General features: G+C 33.0%; 1 protein-coding gene across 4 annotated transcripts in view; it reads right to left on the bottom strand.

Moving 5' to 3' along the window:
• LOC126976091 (neural/ectodermal development factor IMP-L2-like) overlaps nucleotides 1-21855 on the bottom strand; it is a 109917-nt gene that overhangs the window by 52423 nt on the left and 35639 nt on the right. The window contains exon 1 of one of the 4 annotated variants that reach the window (XM_050824282.1): nucleotides 19766-19998. The exons of 2 other annotated variants lie outside the window; for them this stretch is intronic. The gene's annotated coding sequence lies outside the window, so the exon portion shown is untranslated. Of the gene's footprint in view, nucleotides 1-6459; nucleotides 6558-19765; nucleotides 19999-21855 lie in introns of those variants that run through there. One more of the 4 variants, XM_050824281.1, reaches the window with a different exon arrangement.

The following is a 21855-nucleotide window of genomic DNA, read 5'->3' as shown; positions in this document are numbered from 1 at the left end:
TTTGTGTTTTTAATTAAAAAAAAAGATGCATTGTGTTTTCATGAGATGGCCGAGTTAGTCTATTTATTTAAAACATAATATATTTTCCATATTGATATGGTCACTAAGAGATGTTGTTAGGTTATCTAATTATGTAATAACTTAAGACAGAAGGGCCCTTTAGTAGGGACTGAATAAATTGACCGAAATGGTATTACATGGATCTCACAATTTTTTACCGTAGAAAACTGAATTGCGAGACTTGTCTTTTTTACAAGTTATATTTATGATGGCATTTGTTTATATTCAGATATATCGTTATCTAAAGCTAATGTTTCCCGATTATTCCGATAACAATTTGTGTGTCATTAAAATCACCACTTTAAATTTAATACGCAATTTAAAAAGATAGGCACAAGGCAGTGTCGTCTATATGGCTGTGTATTTTACGTATGCATATCGATATTTTGTTTTCAGGGGCATATTTATGTGTGACAAAATCATTTTAAAGACTAAAATACTTTAGATCATCGGATCATTATGTGGCTAATAGATTTTCATTCCTTGGTCTGGAATGAAATCAAGTAAACAAATATTAACTGTTGAGACTAGTTACTTATAAAAGCTTTAGCTACTGTCTCGTGCTAAGTTTCTTCCATGGTATCATCAAAGAGCGCAGCATACATATCTTTGAGCAGCTGATGTACTAAAGCCGTATTTTATGCGCTGGAGAGCTTCATACTTCTCCTCTATTGAACCTCTATTTGATTATTATTATTTTCTTTTGAAGTAAAAACTTCTTTAGCGGCGTTGAGCACTTTTCTTGGGATGGGAATAAAATGTTAAATTTCGATTTTTCTGCGAGATACTTTTTAATGTAAAATAATTGTAATAGTTCTGAAATGTTAAATTTTTTATATGTAATATAAATTGTCATTTTTGTGTACGATAGCGTAATATTTGAATATTGTATTTAACCATATATATTCTAGTACTATTATACTGATATAAAGCAATTCGTGCGAAATTATTTCCTTACCATTCCAAAATAAATAAATTAATAAAAATAATAAAAAGTTAATGTTCAAGTTTTCACTTCTGCCGGCACTCCCAGAGTGCAACTTTTATTTTTTATAACATAACAATTTCAACAATAAACAATCGATGTAACTTGACTTATATATTTCAACGATGAAGACAAATAAGAGCATCATAGCTTCTCCTTGTCAAAAGGTAATCTTTACCGAAATAATCTGACCCTGCGAAAATACATCAAATGGATGCTTAAACAAGCTGCATGAGAGATTTATGTAACTACAAATCCATATTGTATCAGCCGATTTTGAAAAAAGCAAACCACTCTTAAAGCAAATTTTAAGAAACAATCATGTCAAAAGTAGTGTATGAAATCGAACAATTAAATAGAAAAATATAGCCCAACTAGAATTATGATCAAGTAATTTTTTTTAGTTTGATCACTCCTCGAAATCTGTGATTTACTAGAATATCACGCTTGAAAAAGTTTTACCCCAAAATTTTTTCACAACATATTATTCTTAATATACATAGATGTACAGTATTATTATAATATTTTAATTCATGACAGTGGCATACATTGACGTCATAACCTAAATAATTATTAGCGATAACGACTTATTGTATAATAAGAAGTCGCAATGATACTGTTTTAAGACTGAATCAAATTGTACATTGCACTACTTGATAATATCTCATCAAAGTTTGGAGCCTAATTGTAATGAAAGTTGAATAAAGTAAAGGAATGTTTAAATGTCCCGGTACCATCCCTAGTATTACTATTGCGGCAATGATGCTCTTAAGTTTTGAATCATTTTTGCATAAAATGACAAATCTTAAAAACCGTGCCAAGACTATAATAATTAGTTAATTATCACACAAATAATGCGTAAAAATAATCATTGGTTTTTTTTACTCAATCTAATGATATCATAACATCACATATTTAGTAATACAGGGTGTCCCGTAATCAGTGGACCAACGGGATACCCGTGATAGGGGTGGTCATCATCTCTCGAAAACACCAAATTTTACTGTTCTAGGGCCAGTAGTTCAAAAGATATGATTTTTTAAGCATTATTTTGAAAATTCTACCCTTATCAACACAAAAGTTGAAAAAAAATATTTTTTATTTTTATTTTGCCCTGTTTCTTAACTTAAGGTGGCTGAGGAAACATGTGTCTTCACAATTAAATCCATTTTTGTGAATAAATATTGCCAAATTAAAAATTAAAAACCAAAACATGCGCAAATATCAAATAACTAAATTTGCAACGTGATGTTTGAAGCAAGCTAGTGCAAAAAAAATGTATGACAGCCTTGCGGACCATTATTTAAAAAACATCTGCAGTTCATACTGATTCCAAAAAGGTATAACAATATTACATTTTACAAAAAAAATAACTTAATATCCAATTTTAGACTCCAATTGCGAGAAACATTTAAGCGCTATCTATTCTGAGAATTATTTTGTTATCGAGAGAGAGATAACACAATATGCTATCTCTTTCTCGCTCAGGTACCTTTTTCGTTTACGGGGTCCTATTGGCCGACGCCTATGATCCCCACACCCTAATTTTTCAAATTATTCTTAGTTTCATCAGAGACTTGCTCATAGCTCGTAGCTGCACACGTGTTTTTTACTTCGCTACCATTACGACTCTTTTTTTTGGTGACTGACGCTTGAATTGGACCTTGTTTGTCTTTGTGATTTGGATACTGTTTGCCCGGATTTTATAAAATGCCTAATACCTATACTCCTCGTGAATATGCTGAGATGTATTTTATTTACGGTCTGTGTAATGCAAACGCTCGGCAAGCAGCCCGTACGTATCGTGAGCGCTATCCTAATCGCGACCGCTATCCGGATCATCGAATTTTTCTCCGTGTAAATAACGCGTATTTAGAAGGCAGAATTCCCGGAGCTGCAAACAACGTGGGAAGACCTAGAAGAGTCGATGAACTTCAAATACTGGCCGAAGTGACAGAAGAACCTTCTACGAGTGTTCGTCGTATTTCAAGACGTACTGGTATAGCAAAAACAACAGTACATCGCATTTTAAAAAGAAACAGTTTATACCCTTATCATATTCAACGATTATTTATTATTATTTATTATTATTATTATTTATTATTTATTATTAATTATTGCAGACAAGTGAGGGAATATTTAAACGAGTCTTACCCAAGTAGGTGGATTGGACGAGGAGGTACAATCCCATGGCCAGCTCGATCACCTGATCTTAATCCATTGGATTATTTTTTATGGGGATATTTTAAAGAATCCGTATATGAAACCGTTAACGATAACGAAAGACAGCTAAGACAAAAACTGAATGTGGTGAGTGAAAAAGTCAAAAATAATGAAAGGGCGTTAAAAAGTTTAAAAAGAAATTTTATAAGAAGATGCCGGCTATGCCTTAGAGTAAGAGGAAGACATTTCGAACATTTATTATAAGAAATAAATAAAAAAATTCTAACTATTTACTTTTGTTTTATTGTAAATTCCGCCAAGAAATTGCTATCTAATGTTGATTTAAAATAATTATTGTCTTTTATTGTTTCACAATAATGATTAATTATACCTTTTTGGAATCAGTATGAACTGCAGATGTTTTTTAAATAATGGTCCGCAAGGCTGTCATACATTTTTTTTGCACTAGCTTGCTTCAAACATCACGTTGCAAATTTAGTTATTTGATATTTGCGCATGTTTTGGTTTTTAATTTTTAATTTGGCAATATTTATTCACAAAAATGGATTTAATTGTGAAGACACATGTTTCCTCAGCCACCTTAAGTTAAGAAACAGGGCAAAATAAAAATAAAAAATATTTTTTTTCAACTTTTGTGTTGATAAGGGTAGAATTTTCAAAATAATGCTTAAAAAATCATATCTTTTGAACTACTGGCCCTAGAACAGTAAAATTTGGTGTTTTCGATAGATGATGACCACCCCTATCACGGGTATCCCGTTGGTCCACTGATTACGGGACACCCTGTATATTGGTAGGAACTTTTATGATGGGAAATGTAGAAAAATACGGGTTAGTGATCAGTGCTTGCAGACCATTTGCCACACAATTTGATTATTTGCCAAGATCAATTCTGCCGCTTGCATGCGTTTTTCAAAGTTCCCATGTCACACTAACCAAAAAAACTACATTAGGCTGTTCGTCTTATTAATGAATTAATCTTTTAGTATAAGCTTTATTATTCGCATATTCTTTACCTGGCCTTGATAAATTTGTGCAGTTAGTCTTCATTCATCGGTACTTTCTAAAGACCAAACCCCTTTAATACTTGATATCTCAATATTTGATATGCACGTAATAACTTACTGATAAAATCCACTAGAATTTACTATCATGAAAAGGTTATCATCATCCACGCAGTCTAATTCTTAGTCAACGGACTGATAACTTATCATGAATTAAAACTACGATACTGGTGCTTCGTAGCTTGTCTTGTAAAGAAAATTAAATTTACGATATTTTTAAGAATACATTCGTTCAGATATATTTTTTCATTTCAACTCTTTGTTTCTTATTAAGTGAATGCATTGCTATTAGTAGTTGCAAAAATTATATGCCATGATAATGATATTATTATGATTAAGTCTGTTCACAAGATAGACACATGTACCACTCAATTGTTGAATATCTAAATAGAAATAAAAAATAGTTAATAGAGTATATTTTATTATTATATTATGTTATAATTACAATCATCATTTGGCTACTTCCGTATTTTGTGAGAACGTGAAGCTATCAATGTATGGATAAGAGATTCTAGATATAAAAATCATATAAATATTCATATTATCAATATAAAATGATAGGATCATGATATTATCTTTTGAGGGGACGCTAAGTTTTGTAAGAATAAAAAAAAAAATCGGAATTCACCGTTATGGTTTTCAAAATATTTCGATATAGCAGCAGAATAAATTAAACTTTGACAAAACTGTATATTGCAGCTTATGAGGTATAATCCTCTGACAGACAGACGCATAGACTGACGGGCAGATGGAGTACAAGGGTTCCATTTAAAGTGACAGCAAGTGAAAAAGATTGGCCATAATGCACAAATTCATAGAGTGATGCAATAAGACAAGCCCAATTCAAGAGCACAAAATACGAAACTTGCATATAATTTAACGCAAATTTAGAAAGTCAGGGGTTTAAATCAAGATTGATTTATATTCAGATCTCTCAGTCAGCCATCTGGGAGACATGCGTGTATATAATATGTTATCTAACTCTTGTAGTGATTCCACTTTAGATATTTGAGTCCATAAAAATAATTGTAATTAGACCACATAAATTGTCCTAAGCTGTCGAAAAGTATGGTCACACTCACTCATTCACAGTGAGAAGGTATTCATTCTCAGAAGCAATAGATATGACATTCCTAGATAACATTACATTTTTAATAATATTCAGTTTCCACCTGCATCCTGTAGTTACAGAATAAATGACTCGTGGAAACTTTAACGTTTTGGAAAAATTATACTCTACTATTTGCCTGACTTTGCTCGGGTTAAAATTTTGAATTAAAATAATGTTATCAGGTATTGCGAAACTAAAGTAGTAGTGGACAGGGCACATAGTTCGACATACAGATGGCCGGTGGGGCAGAAAAGTCCTTGAATGGAGACCATGGACAGAAAAGACGCAGAGTTGGTAGACCCGCCACATGATGGACCGATGATCTGGTCAAGATCGCCGGAATACGTTGGACGAGGGCAGCGCAGGACCGAACGTCATGGAGATCTTTGGGGGAAGCCTTTGTCTAGCAGTGGACGTCTTCCGGCTGTTGTTGATGATGATGATGATGATATCAGGTACTGTCTTTACAATTATACAAGGCATAATTAATATGGACTATTTGCATATTTCATGAACACAATAAAGCTTTGACCATGTGAAGTAATTTATTTCCATTTGTATGAAATAAACGCGAACATTTTTAAAGTCTATCATAACCTAGTAGAGAATTGCAAAATGATAAGTATTAATTAGTATACCTTCTACCGTAGCGTTGGTCATTGTTCTCAATTGGCCAAAAAGTCTGGCAGTTAGCTTTGATTTAACGACTGCCTTTGATCTAGAATGGCATAGGGAAGATCTCTCGAAAATGTATAATAACAGTCCTCCGGAGAGTTTTTGCAAGTGGGTAACAAAACTTGAATGCTGGTGTTCCCCAAGTACTTTATTTAGGTCAAAAATTATATTTTTGAGTGTTATTCAGAGGAATTAGAAAACCTCAAGAAACCTCTTCTATTAGGTATAGTAGCACTTACATAATTATTCCTTTTGTATTAAAATCAAGTCTTAGCAATGGCGAATGCATTTTAATATTTCTATCGAAATCCCCATATGAAATGATTTGTCACCAACAATATTATAAGATATTTCTCGAAACATCTGGCCATTGTACTTACCTAATTAATACAGTCCACAAACTCATTATTATGTCACAGCAAAATAGCACAACGGTACCATAATTATTAAGACGAAACTCCTATACACACAAACAGATACTAGAGATTAACTAGAGTTGAAGATTTCTTTTATACGGCCGGGTCGCGTGATACAAGCGTTTGTCAAACTTGTTAGTAGTTTGACTTAAGTAACGAACTTTTAATTTTTGTCTTATACCGGATTTATACTTTTTGACGAAATAAGTATTTTCGAATAATAATTTTTGTGCGATAAATTGAAAATATATCTTTCTTCTTACTAATGATGTTGACTACTGCTAAATATTAACAGTTCCAATATTATTCTCTATTGTTCTGCTCTAAACTAATAACAATTAATAAATAGTAATATTTTATTAAACACTTTATACAAGATTATTATTATTATTCGATTAGGCATGTCTTTATCATTTATAAAAAAATGCCAGCTCTTGTAACTGCTTATCGATTCCTAGAAAACGGAAGAGTATTGTGCGCTCATCAAAGAATACGTCATAAATGTCAGATTTTATTCTGCATTTGCATACTTGCATGTTTTTTGGATTATATTTCGATATTAATAGCATAAATGCATCTCTTTTTATTTTTGACAGAACTGCAAAGACTTGTTCAAATCAAGTGTTCGGATTTTATGTAATAACAATAATAATAAAAGAAGTAAAATTAAGATTATAAGTATGTATTTATTATAAACGCCACATGCTTACATTTAGACCAAACATGATAAGTACTGGCCCTAAGCGGATTTGTTTAGTTGTATTTCGAAGAGAAATTGTTGATTATTGAGCCCCAATTACGCTTCCATTTGAGCTAATTTCGCGTAATCTTCTCACAATTGCTACACTGACATGTTCTAGTCACTTTTCTTGCTTAGTTTTAATGATTTTGGCCTTGTTTAGACTAATAATATATTTATATATATCCATACAGTTGTCTTAAATAAGATGTAGAATCCTTGTTGAAAAGGGTATACGGGGAATAAGGGTAAAGAGGAAATGTGGAATTCTAAGGATACACTTAAACAGGTCAAATCAAGATTATAAAGCTAAACAAAAGTTTATGCGAGGGTAAAAATATAGTATGTCTAGTGTATGTAATATCTATGAAAATCATGACCATATTTATATAATACTACGTTTCTGCCCGTCTGTCTTGAATATTGAACTCTTCACTTGTCGAAGAGGAATTGTTATTGAAAATTAAATTAATTAAATTAATGGTCTTGTTTTTAGATTGTCGTTTATTCTTATTATTATTTTCAGCACTGTTTAATCTTGATGATGCCAAACAACACTGAAGGGAAACCTCCATGCAGACGAGGTTATTAAAATACCAAATATATATATATATATATATATATATAACTTGTTTGTTCTATAATCATAAAATACACTTTCAATATTTATAGGTAATTATGATTGTGAAAAAATTACTCTAGTAAATTTTGCATTGACTGATTACGTTTGTTTAGTTGAATCGAGTCCTTTTTACCCAAACAAACGCAAACAATAAGGTTGTGGATCAGAATTACAAAGATCCCATGCTAAGAGTTTCACTACAAAAGTAAGCTTACAATAGAAAACGTACTTCTGAGCTCATAACTACGAGAAAAATATAAATATTTATCATTGAAATAATAATCTGTTATTTGTCTGTGTGATACCATTATGACGTACAAGAATATAAATGAAAGACGCTTGACTCACAGCAGTGGCAAATTATATAATATCCTGTCTCGACAACGTCACTCGTCCGCCCATTTATGAAGTAACAGGCGACACCCTCCAATACCTTGGTTTATAATTAAGAATACAGATAAGAGGGACAAACTTGCACCTTGTAAAGTACTTCAAATATACCTGAGCCCTGTATATAGGATCGAACGACGAGAGCAGCCGATCAGATTAGTAAAAAAAAAAACTCCACAGCTAATATTGTAGGTATATAAAGAAGCACTTACATAGAGAAAATAAAATTAATTGGCGGTATACTCCAACAGCGCTTCGTACTAAATAGTCCAGTCATTATAGTATGTTCACCTCGGAATTGGAGATACCCAGCTGTAAGTCTGTAAATACTTGTATATTGACACCCTAAAAGTTGTCTCAAAACATACATATAGTAGGGTGAAAGCAACTATCAAATTTCAAGGTTAAAGGTCACAAAAATCGGTTTTTCACGTTTTTTTTGGAAATATCTCATTTCCTATGGGTTTTTCCTATTTGTATTCAGTATCAATATAGTAGAATACAAAATTCTCTACAAATTTTGTTTCAAAAAAATTTTTATACGATGAACCGTTTTCGAGATAGAGGGCGGAGAGCGCGCGCTCACAGCATCACTTCAGATCAACCGGTGCCTCCGGTCGAAAACGCACCATATATAGTTGATGAACTATCGATAAATCAATGATTATAAATATTTGTAAATATACAAGTATTTGCAGACTTACAGATGGGTATCTGGAATTCCGAGGTGAACATACTATAATGACTGGAATATTCACTTTGTTCATTCTTTTCATTTAAAAGGTCTGTAGTAGAAACAACGTGACCGGCGGGAGACTATTATGCACAGAATGCTGATATGGGAAGACGATAGCAGCGCTATTTTCTGCCGTCAACCAGTAAGTATTATGCAAGCACTATTTCTGCTTCAGTTCAAAGAGAAAATTTACTGAGCTACTAAGAATTAATATCTTATAACTCAATGAGACGCGGCAAGTGTGATGTCCAAAATTTTCTTGACAATAATCTTCAGTGGTACTGCCATAACAAAAATAGAAGGATTTCAAATTAAAATTGGGTTTCACCAAACGCATAGCTCACAGGAAAGACACACCAAACGCATAGCTCACTCTTTCGGTACCGATGGTACCGAAAGATTATGTTGTAGAAACTACGCACTCAAGGTCACCTTATTAGCATTTGACTTTAATAAATATATAAAAATTATTAATGATTTTCAGTTCTGTAGATAAATATATTACCCCCGACCTCCGGCGTTCCGTACCGGTGCTCTAACCAACTGAGCTATCCGTTCGAGTGACGTATCGTCATAAAATCTTGTATGCTTTGTTCAACTCTCAGGTTGTGGCTACATCTACAGAATCTACTTTACAGTTGATAACCTGCTCAACCCCAATATTTGCATATTAGGAAATTGACTTGAAATGTCGTTCTTGTCGGGTTCGAGTCCCGCTTCGTTCATAAAATTCTGTTTAACAAATTTTATTTGTGTATTAATCCTAGAAGTGAGGGTTATCAAAATATAACAAATTCTTTATATTACCCCTGCTCTGTTCTAAACTGCTTTAACGTTAATGATGATAATAATACACTAAAAGCACAGAGTAGGGATGTAGCAGTTAGTAAGATCTCTAGTGTTTCCCATACTACTATATGGTGCCGAAACATGGACAGTCAAAGAACGAGAGAGACAAAGGATTGACGCACTAGAAATGTGGTGTTGGAGACGAATGCTACGAGTATCTTGGACACAACGCCGCACAAACGTCTCGATACTTGAAGAGCTCAAGGTGAAAGAAAGGCTTTCATCTATAGTCAGAGCCCGTATCCTCAGATACTTCGGACATATCACGCGACGTGGAGAGCATGCCATAGAGAGACTTGTTGTTCAGGGAAGGGTCAACGGCAGTAGGTCAAGAGGACGCTCCCCTATGTGCTGGACAGACCAGATCAAAGCCTTAACCAATACTCCCCTCAACACATGTGCCAGAGAAGCAATAGCCAGGGATAACTGGCGTAGAATCGTTCGTCGTTCGACGTGACCACGACTGCTCTGTCAAGAGTAATCCGACGAAGAAGAAGGGATGTATACTTACACATATATAAATATATCGTGGATTGCTGCAAGGGTTTTTACCGAGTTTTTGAATAATTATTCGAGAAATTTTTATATAATATGCTTCTTCTAGACGTACACAGGCAATGAACCAGATCTCTTACTTAATACATAATAATATTAATATAATTTCCATCGAAACTTTGAGAACAAGTTTTCTTATAATAATTATAAGACCATAAATCAGTTTATACCTAAATTACTCTGAATCAATAATTATTTAAAAAATATTATTTTCACGCTATAAAACTGATTTACGATTTATGAAATTATTCGACATTAAACTCTACGGTTTATATAATTAAGAGTTGGTTCGGTTTAATGTTAGCGTAATTTAAGTAATGTAGCAAAATAGCTACTTTATAAAAGTAAGTCTGTAATTAGGTGAGCATTAATATTATGATAGTGATGTCGGCAAGACTGTATCGATATTCGACAGCTATGAACGGCTGCCCTCGACTTTACCCGTATAATTTTTTTTTTTACGTTTTAACCCTTAGTTATGCACTAGAACATAATAAAAGCCAAAGACTTATAATTTATAATTAAATTAAATTATTACACACACAGCGTACGAGAGAAAAGATCATCTGTAGCGGGATTGCAGCAAGATAGAAAAAAGATATTATTATTGGGACAAGTCATAAACAATCAGCCACGGTAGGCTTTTTATCCTTATTCATCAACTATTATAGTCTAAGTCTATGACTTGCAGCACAGAGTAGGGATGAAAACTTACGTATTGTAGTCTTCTCGTCATAATATTGCCATGGTGTCAAAAGAAACATAGAACTACTTGCCGGCACGCGTCAAGTTGTGCGACATATTTTTATTGATTTGAAAAATGAATGCTGAACCGACTTCAAAAAAGGAGGAGGTTCTCAATTCGTCGTTATTTTTTTTATGTTTTAACAAAGGGTAACCCTCAAAACTTTCGACTGGCTTTGAAAGCTGGTGCTTCCGTGTGGTCCCATTGTAATTTGGTCCAGATCTGACAATGGCATCCATGAGAAAACCATAAAAGTCTTAAATTTGCTATACATACGTATAGCAAGGTGGATGATAAATTTACGAATAACTCAATATTGCGCCAACCGATTTCGATGATTCTTTTTTTATTGGAAAGAAAATACTTCAAAGATAGTTGGTAAGGTTTTGAGTACGGAATCCATGACAAAGTAACGGAACTCTTAAATTCTTAGGAGCAAATTAACTATACTCGGCGATTATTTTTTATGCTATCCGGATATTTAAGTCATCTACCAAAACACTGTTATGGTCAAGTAATTGTCGTAGTTGAATATGATGATCAATGGAACTCCTTAACGACTTACAGTAAGGGTGCGACCTGTGGCAGAATTTCTAACTGTCTGTAATCAAATTGCAAAGCATTACGTTCATTGCTGCATTGAAAATTTTTGTATATCTACACATATTTAGACAAATTTTTAGTTAGTGTACTTCAAATTCACTAAAAATCATAAAATAAAATAAAATTTTAACAAAAAAACAACCGACTTCAAAAACACTATTCCAAAACAATAGATATAATGTGCACTAAAAGTTTAAAAATATTTGCGTATTTTTATACAATCTAATTAATTAATCTAATTCTAGTTACGATTATTGTAATTTTTGGAGTCGGTGTCATCCAAGATAGGTTTGTAACTACATGCATAATTATAGGTGAGATGTGCTTGAGTCGTGAGGAGGCGAGAGGCGAGAGCGGGTCGCGGCGGAAGGACAGCGATTCCAAAAATAAGCAAGAATTTAAATTTACAATTTCTGAGCAAAGAGCCTTGTTCGCTATTGTAATAACTGATGAGTGAGATACCGTGCTCTTATAAAAATAATAGTTTACAGAAACTTAAAAAAACACTCTTTTATAGACAACAAAACAAAAAAATATTAAATAAATTTTAAACAAGAATATTGAAAAAAGAAATAATAAATATAAATTAATAATAATGTAAATAAGAAAAAAATTAAAAAAAAATTTAAAAAAAAAGGGTGGGGTGATCTTTAAGATATTTTCAAAACGATAATCTTTCTATTCATAATATTATCTGTTATTACTATTGACACCATGAACCCCACGCTTTTTTTACAATAAAATTCATTATTGTTATCTTATTTTCATCATTATTAATTTATATTTATAAAAAAAAACATTACGCTATTATTAATTCAAATTTGTTTAGTGTATGTGTTATACATCTAGATAGAGCCACTTGCTGCTATACAACTGATCAAAACAGGCCATATTTATTACTTTAGTGTGGGTGACAAGCTAATTGTTAATGTGCGTGCATTGCTCAAAATAGAGACTAACTTCGAACCGTTTTCAACGTTTTCACAGCTGTCACAGTCTATCTAGACGTATAAGTGATCAAAGGTTTTTTTAATATACTTGCATCAGTTATTAAAATAGCAATTTTGCGTTATTATTATATTTATGTAATATAAGAGAAGACTTTTATATTTATGTAATATAAGAAGCGCGCTAAGTTCTGGTTGTCAGAGATGCAATGAACAGGCACCAGAGTCTAATGACATGACGAAGCGATCATAACGAGTGAGAAGAAAAAAGCAGGTATTCGTCGCTCAGCATTATTTCACATGTCAATTGACAATGAAGACAATTGACATAATCAAATACAACGCTCAGTTTTACGTAAGTAAGTTATAAGTACTTTAGTTATCACTTCTGTCGGGCGTCGCTAGGTTTCGTTATTTTGTTTTTGTATAACAAACACGGCACGTTTTTATTTTTAATTTTTGTATTACCCGTGTTGGCATTGAGTATTTGACGTTTGAGAATGTTTCATGCAAAACTTTACATTTGTAAAACGATGAAGCTTTTAATGTTGATTTAAAATAGTGGCAATGAGTTTCATCCCACTTCTTCTCATAAGAGCTAACCTTTTTCCGAAGTGGCGGTAAATGTAAAAAGAATAGAAAACTTTAATTTTTGATTAGGATATTTGTCGATATTGAAGCATTACAACACTAGTACGTTGTTGGCTGTTGCCAGGCAATTATCGAAAACTGAGATCAATTTTTTTTCTGACATTAGGAACTTTGTGATGCTTTTGTTGAATTTTATGTGGTCATAATGTTCATAAATACAAAAAAATACTGAGCGTATTGTAACTATATAGGTACTAACAAAGATAGTGAAGTGATCCGAAATTAATGTTTTTATTATTATTATTGTAACTAATACATTATTGTTAGTACAACAGATATGGCTAAAGCTCAATGAAGCTTAATATTTATTACTCCCACCCATTAGAAATTTATTACTTTTTTATTTCATTATTTATTTAAGATGAACCAACAATAACTCAACTTAACATTAACAATTGATTTGCACTTACATACTAATTCTAGGTTGGTTATTCCAATCAGGTACATTCAACATTTTAATTATGAAAAAATTAACTAACTTAGTAATAAATCTTAATTCTAGAATTCTAGAAGTAATAAGTCATTAACAATCTAATACAAACTATTATCTACAGTGGTCATAATTTTTTCTAAAACTTTATTTCTAAATGACTTAAACGTGGCGTGAAAAATGTCAACGACATGATCGTTGATATCATTGAATGTTGTATATATTCTATTATAAGGACCGTATTGTTACACATTCGTTCTAGAGTAATTATTTGAAAATATTTTATTAATCGGTTGTCTTGGTAAACATCTTGGAATGGAGAAATTTAAGTTAGATATTATGTTAGGTTCTAAGGATGCGTGTATAATTTTAAAAAGGCCGCAAAGGTCCAGAAACTTTCGTCTGTTGGACAGAGAAACAATCTTAAAATGATTTAATCTGTCAGTAACGTGATCGATTTGAGAGGCCGGCATCTTTGAATGACAAGAATTTTGTAAATGATTTTTGAAATTTTTCCATGCGTTTTATGTGGCATTTATAGAAAGGGTTCCATATTATGTTATTAACGATAAAGTACTTCGAACAAGCGTGTTAAATAGACAGATATGAGTTTCTAAATTCCCTAGAGTTACGTTTTAGGAAACCTAACATTTTCCATGCCTTTATAATAATATGATCATAATGATTGACAAAACTTAACTTGGAATCAAATAGTACTCGCAAATCACGAACGACTGTTACTTGACTTACAATCTCCTTGTTAATTTTGTAAGAGGAGACAATTTTTTTTTTACGCTTGGAGAATTTAATGTATGAGCACTTGTTCGCATTGATTTCCATTTTGGAACGAAGTTCCTTACGGCAGGCTTGGAGGAGATAGGGATTTTGCTGCGGGACCGAACTGAAAAAAATGTGATAGTAAAACCGTAAGAAAAAGTCCGTGGAATAAAACCGTTAAAAGAGACGTGCGCAGGCGCGACAGTCGTATACACAAGCGAGTAGTGTATAATACCTATTTGTATGTAATTTTATGTTGTCAAACAAAAATAAAGAGACATATTTTGTTATTTTAATTGATAGTTTGGATTACGATTTTTTTTTTATTTTACGTAATTTATTATTTCCTAAAATACTGAATTTCCTAAATACTTTCCTGTACTTAAATAAAAAGTAATCTGCAAAATTTAAGAGAAAAATCAAGAAAACCTACATAAAATTGAACACGATTTTTTTTTACAAATTGTGTCGATTCTACATTAGCCGAAGGAACTTCGTTCCTACCTGGTGTCCCACGACACCACATCTTTTTTTATTATTTGAACACCAATTGTAATTGGAATCAATATCGCGTTGCAAAGGTGTACATCTCTGGCACAGCTTACTGTACGATATAATTTGACATCGTCAGTGAAAATTGAGCATTCACTATGACTTATATGGCCTGCTATATCTTTTATGAAAAACAAAATAGGGTCGGTCCTAAGTGGGACCCTTGTGGAACGCCAGAAGTTGCAGTGAAATCATTGGACTTATAGCCATCCAGAACAACTCTTTGAGTCCTATTTTTCAAATTTTTTGGAAAAAGAATTGAACCAATTCAGAAGATTTCCATGAAACCCATAATGTTTTAATTTTATTAGTAGTATCTCATGGTTCACTTTATCGAATGCACTACTAAAATCAGTGTAAATAGAGTCAATTTCATTACCATTATCTATATTTTTACTTAGGTAGTTTGTAAATTGAAGTAGGTTTGATGTAGTTGGGCGATGTTTTAAAAAACCATGTTGATTGTCTGTTATTATATTACTTGAGTAGGGAGTTACTGCTGATAAAATTAGTCGCTCAAAAATTTTGGAAAATGTGTTTAATATTGAAACGATAGTTTTTGATGTTATCTCTATGGTCCTTTTGTATATATAGGAACTATATTTGCTAACTTCCACAAGTCAGGAAAAATTGAGGTTTAGAGTCTAACAGGCTTTAAGTAATGAAGCAACACGTTTTTTCAGTAAATTGAGTTCAAGTTCATCTCTTGGGTTTATATATGTTTTGAAACGATTGCGGATTTTCTCTTTTTACGAATTAATTTAATGAGATTCGGTTTATACCTAATTGGATGTTTTGTTCCTTTTACTTTCTAAATATTGAATTTTTTTTTGCTATTAATCTGTCATATTTTAATGATCGCGTCACTTTCAGTTTCATAATTTGTTAAGTGATTCATTGTTTTAATGAGAATTGATAAAGAGTGTTCGTCTTTGCGAGTATATATTTTTCCGTTTCTGACCCACACAAATCAAATACCCTTTTCTTTTCTTTTATTATTATGGATCATACCTGAGTAGAATGGTCAATATGACAATAAGGGACGAGGCGAGCAGTGCCGCTCAGGATTCTCGAAAACCCATAAATTCTGAGCGGCACTACAATAGCGCTCGTCACCTTTAGACACAAGATGTTAAGTCTCATTTGCCCAGTACTTTCACTAGCTACGGTGCCCTTCAGACCAAAACATAATAATTCTTACACATTACTATTTCACCGCAGAAAAAGGAGCCGTTGTGGTTTTTTTAGAAGATAAGGAACGAGATGAGCAGGACGTTCAGCTGATATGTCCTGCCCATTACAATGCAGTGCCGCTCAGGATTCTCATTCAGAAACCCAAAAATTCTGAGCGGCCATACAATATCTTATGTCTCAAGGTGTCGACCTTGAGACATAAGATATTAAGTCTTATTTGCCCAGTAATTTCACTAGCTCCTCGCCCTTCAAACCGAAACACAGTAATGCTTACACATTACTGTTTCACGGCAGATATAGGCGCCGTAGCTAGTGGTACCCATAATCTAGCCAGCATCCGGTGCAAAGAAGCCTCCCAAAGGTATAGATAATTATGACACCCTTGAGCCTGAGACTTCGCTTTTTTATGGCCCCGGGGAATCCAGCGCATCAGGTGGAAGAAACTCAGCAATCCTCTTTTTTTAGTATATTAAAGGTAGATATAAAAAAGAGGCTAAGGTGGTTTGTTAGGTAGGGTCAATCCTAGAATAAAATTCAATATATTATCTGACCGCAGCAACACGTAGAGTATATAAGAAACAGCTGTTACTCATAACAATTAAAACTATTTTGAATACAAATCTTGAATACTCTTGATCACGGTCACCATCATCATCATCATATCCAGCGGAAGACGTCCACTGCTGGACAAAGGTTTCGCCTGAAGATCTCCTCGACGATCGGTCCTGCGCTGCCCTCATCCAACGTATTCCGGCGATCTTGACCAGATCGTTCCATCTTGTGGAGGGCCTACTAACACTGCGTCGTCCGGTACGTGGTCGCCATTCGAGGACTTTACTGCCCCACCGGCCATCTGTCTGTCGAACTATGTGCCCTGCCCACTGCCACTTCAGTTTTGTAAGCAGCTATGCGCTATGTCGGTGACTTTGGTTCTCCTATAGATCTCCTCATTTCTGATTGACTGAGACAAATCTTATCTAAGCTTACAGCATAACAAGAGGATCCGCCATATTTTACGCCTCTAACATCTTACGGATTAATTAACGGCAAAAAAATACTAAGAAGGCTAAGAAAATCAACTATAACGGTATATACAATTAATGAAATCTAATCACTAATTTATCATATTAAAAAGCACTTATACAGCTTTATACACTTTATTACAAATCGGATATAAAAAAAACTCGCCACATTATCTAGCTACTAGGCTCTACAAAAAATTATAAATTCAAATTATATCGCTGGTAAATCTTACGTCATCTCTTAATCCAAAATACAAAAAAAAACTCCCATAAAAAACCAGCGCTCGTTCAAGAGAAATGAAATAATTTGTCAGATAAAGCATCACGGAATTACATAATCATTTTTTACAACTCTGAGTCAGCCTACAGATCAATTAATAAAAACTTGAACTGGTTGTTTGCGAGTACCGCAGTCATATGAGTCATCGCGGAAAAAGAAAAAAGTGAAAAAAAAAGCGGGAATGCAAGCAGATGCTCCGTTCGAAGGCCGAGTGCCAATGAAAGTCGTTTTGTAGATTGTCAGTTAGGGTTCCCAATAGGTGCTATAGTTATTTAAAAAAAGAAATTCAGAGTCGGCTTGGATTGTACACCACTTCACAAATTTGAGAGATAAAGAAAATATATTAGAGATGTAATAAAAACCACATTACGTCCTTCCAGAGTCCAGAATCCAGCATCAAAATTAATTATAGTAAGTAATTAATATAAAATAATATATATAATAATTAATAATAATATTAATATGTATAATAAGTAATTTATACGTCGAGAGCCTCTTGGTGCTAGACAACCGACAAGCTACATCTTACACTTGCGAATGTTTGTTGCATCATTTTACATATTATATTGTAATTGAAATGATCTGTAAATATTGATATAAAAGAGTGGCAATGAGTTTCTTGCTACTTCTTCTCATTAGCTCAACCCTTTACGAAGTAGCGGTAGATTCAATAAGAAAAATATTTTATTTTTTTTGACATTCATAAGTGTCATTTTCGTGACCTACTTGAATAAACTGATTTTGATTTGATTTGATTTTGATTTAATTGATGTGTATATGTGTGTGCATTGCCCAAAATAGAGGTTAACTGTCACCTCCTGTTTTCGACGTTTTCACAGCTGTCACAGTCTATTTAGACGTATAAATGATCTAAGCATAAATAATTGTTCAGCAACAGAGTGAATATCAAAAGTAGCCGCCATTTTGGGTATTGCTATTTCCAAATTAACAGGTTCCTAGTCAAAAACTCAGTAAAGTTATTCGAAATAGCAAATGCAGTACAGTTCTTTAGTAATTTAATCATTTTTTGTGTGGTGTACAGGACGTTGCCTCTAGGCTACAAAAAGCCTCAGAAACATCTCGTTCCATCATATTTCACCACATTATGATTTGATATTTTGAGTGACGGACGTCAACTTTAGCTTACGGAAAACTAAAAAGGAAGCGTCTTAGAACAGATGGGAGTATAGTACGAACCGCTTGATCGAATTAAAATTTGGTTGCGGCCAGTATTATCGGTTACGATTTGGATTTGGATTGAACTGGATAGTACCGATTTATTTGGAGCAGAAATGACTAGCAATTTACCAGAAATGACAATAATATGAACTGTTTTAACGAAATAATGAATTTGTCTGGTTAGTTACATAGTGACTACGTTTTGTATTTATTTTTCTATATTCCTTTACCATTGGAACATTTTTATATCCTTAGATTAAGGATTGATCTCCGCTGCGCTCCATTTAGATACCGCACTACCTAAGAACTACTAGCTTTTTTATTACGGCAACTATTAGATGCTTGTGTGCGCGGCAACTTGACACTCAACGGTCTCTTGCAAATTTTGTAACATACGGATCGTGTTATTTTTCATTGAAATTATTAAATTACAAAATACTTACCTACTGATGATTTGAGATGCCAGTGTCTTTGTTATTTCTTGTATTATTATTTTTAGCAAAGTTTAACAGTCGAGACCAATCCTTAATCGAAGGTTACATTATTCTTTACAGTTGCTTTCTATAAAATTTGTCGAGTTTTCTGCATAGATTAATATTTAAAACAGCTTTCGAAGTTGGCGGGAGAATAGCAAAGCAATGCATTCATCGAATTAAACCTTCTTTACTCAACATGGAACTGTGTTTATGAGTATTATTATTTAGTTTATTTTCACAGTATCAATTAAGTTTTATTCTAATTAAGAACTATAAAAATATAACAGTAATTGTAGATTTTAAATAAAAACTACGATTCAATTTGAAAGGCTGATTGCTTTATTCTATAGTCAAAAAAGTCTATACTCTATGGCCTAAAAAACATTGTTTAGCGTACTATAATTACCTACTATTACAGTACAAAATCTTCAAAAAAGCACAGTTTTGGTGCCACAGATAACTAAATTTAGGTTAGCTATGGTAGGTTCATATAAATATTGGGTAATACGTAGTACATATTTACCCCAGCGGAAACTCCATAGGGAGTGCCGCTTGCGCCTCTCTCTCCCCAAGAGAAGGTCGCCTTCGATGTAGGCTTAGAGGGCACCTGCCCAAAGCCAACTGCAGGTGGTGTTTAGTGGGTAGGCACCTAGGTTTTCACGTGAGTCCCACATAACCAACGCAGACTTAGGCTGCGTTGGTATGCATGAGCATTCACCACCTCCCTCCCGTCGTTATCCCGGAGGGTAGCCCTTTCCCTTGCTTGGGCGCAAAAAAAAAAGTACATATTATATTACATACATATTTTTTCAATGTCATTAGACTAAACATTTTAATGTCAACTTAAGAAACAAAACTTGTTAATAAGTATCTATGTATACAATACACTTCCCGCCCATTTAAGAGGTAACTCGAAATCTGACAGTATTAGTTTGTTTATTAATAAAATAAATTACCAAGTCGTAGAAAAATTATTGTATACGACACGCTACATAACTAGGTCAAAAACGCTCGTGGCGTCATTCTTCAACGCAACCCACACCAGTTACATTTTTTGACAGTTCTTAAACAACTGTTGCATAAAATACTATTGTTTTTCACAGTATCATTATAAATGACTGTTAATATAAACAACAGATATAACATAGGTAGGTATATAAATACATTCATTTATTAATAAAACACACATAAATATATTATCGTCTTATTTCCGGAAAATACTTTTTTTTAAATCTAATATTAATTACATTAAACCCGGATTAATACACTATTTAAGGCTCAAAATAATATAATTAAGCTACGGAACCTCTGTCATGCTTTAGGATTATAAAACAACATTTTAAGAACCACAAAAGCAAACAACAAAACATTGTTTTGCACGCAATTTCTTTTATAACACGACACTGCACAAAAGAAATTCGTACTATGATGTAAGCTTCTAAAACAGGTTCTGTGACCTTGTGTTACACAAGACTTGATAAGCTTTGCTCCCTATTTAGTAGAGTCGAGTAAATACAAGGTAATATAAATTACGTATTTATAATAATATAATACTACTATAATATTATTAAGCTGAATTATTTGAAAAAACTGTCTGATTTGAATACATCTTGTTGTATATGATCTATCCATAATGATAATGATCATATTTAATATGTCTCAGTAAAGTTATTATGTTTCTTTTGGCATCATCTGTTGTAGGCACATCTACGGTTGCCAGGTGGCCAGACCTAATGTCCGGACAGAGCAGCCAGTTTGGTCGAACATTTGGATAAAAAGGCCGGACTACTGAGATAATGTCGGCTCGTTATTGAGGATTTTGTGTCTCAGTATTCAAGCTTCCCTTATTACTGCTAAACCTTGTTAAATTCTAATGTAATTTAAAATTAAATGCCGAATCAGTCTTAATAGATACTTTATTAATAATAAGTTTAATAAAGTAATTGGTAAAAATTATATAAAATATATATAATATAACTATATAAAAGCTTATCAACATTTTTAAATTAAAGTTACAATCCAACAAAAGGTGAACATACTGCAGACAGGACACAATCTAAAAGCCTATATGCTCTACAATGTCCCGCTTTTTCCAGAAGCCTGACAAAGCTCGCGCTAGTTACAGCTATACTCAGATTTAAGTAAGAGTAATTCTCACGGTACTTCCTGGAAACAATTTTAGTATAAGAATTTGTATGCTGGATCTCAGTTTATTCTTGATCATGTTGTGTGTCAAAGTCATTGGCGAATTTTCTAGAAACTGTGAAAATATTATTAATGTTAACACCAGGAACATTTATCTTCTATTCGGTTGAGTAATTAAGTATTTTGTTGGACGATGTATTTGCTTTTACAAGATGATCACAGAAAATATACAAGACAAATATGTTACGAAATTCAAAGGAATGCTTAAAAACGTTTATGTGGTAAAGGTACTACTCGTATAACATAAACGACTTTCTTAATGATACCACAGATTGGGAGTGTAGCGACCCCTGGCTTTTTAATGAATAAGCTTATGAGTGTAACGAAATTTGATTGTAAACGAGATGCAAGATAAGTTGTATGCCCTCGATCTTCTCTTACGTCTGAGTCTTATCGTTCCAAATAGGC

This window comes from Leptidea sinapis, chromosome 39, assembly GCF_905404315.1.
Source record: "Leptidea sinapis chromosome 39, ilLepSina1.1, whole genome shotgun sequence".
Taxonomy (NCBI): domain Eukaryota; kingdom Metazoa; phylum Arthropoda; class Insecta; order Lepidoptera; family Pieridae; genus Leptidea; species Leptidea sinapis.
The sequence above is the reverse complement of the archived record's forward strand: the minus strand, read 5'-3'. Positions and strand labels throughout refer to the sequence as shown.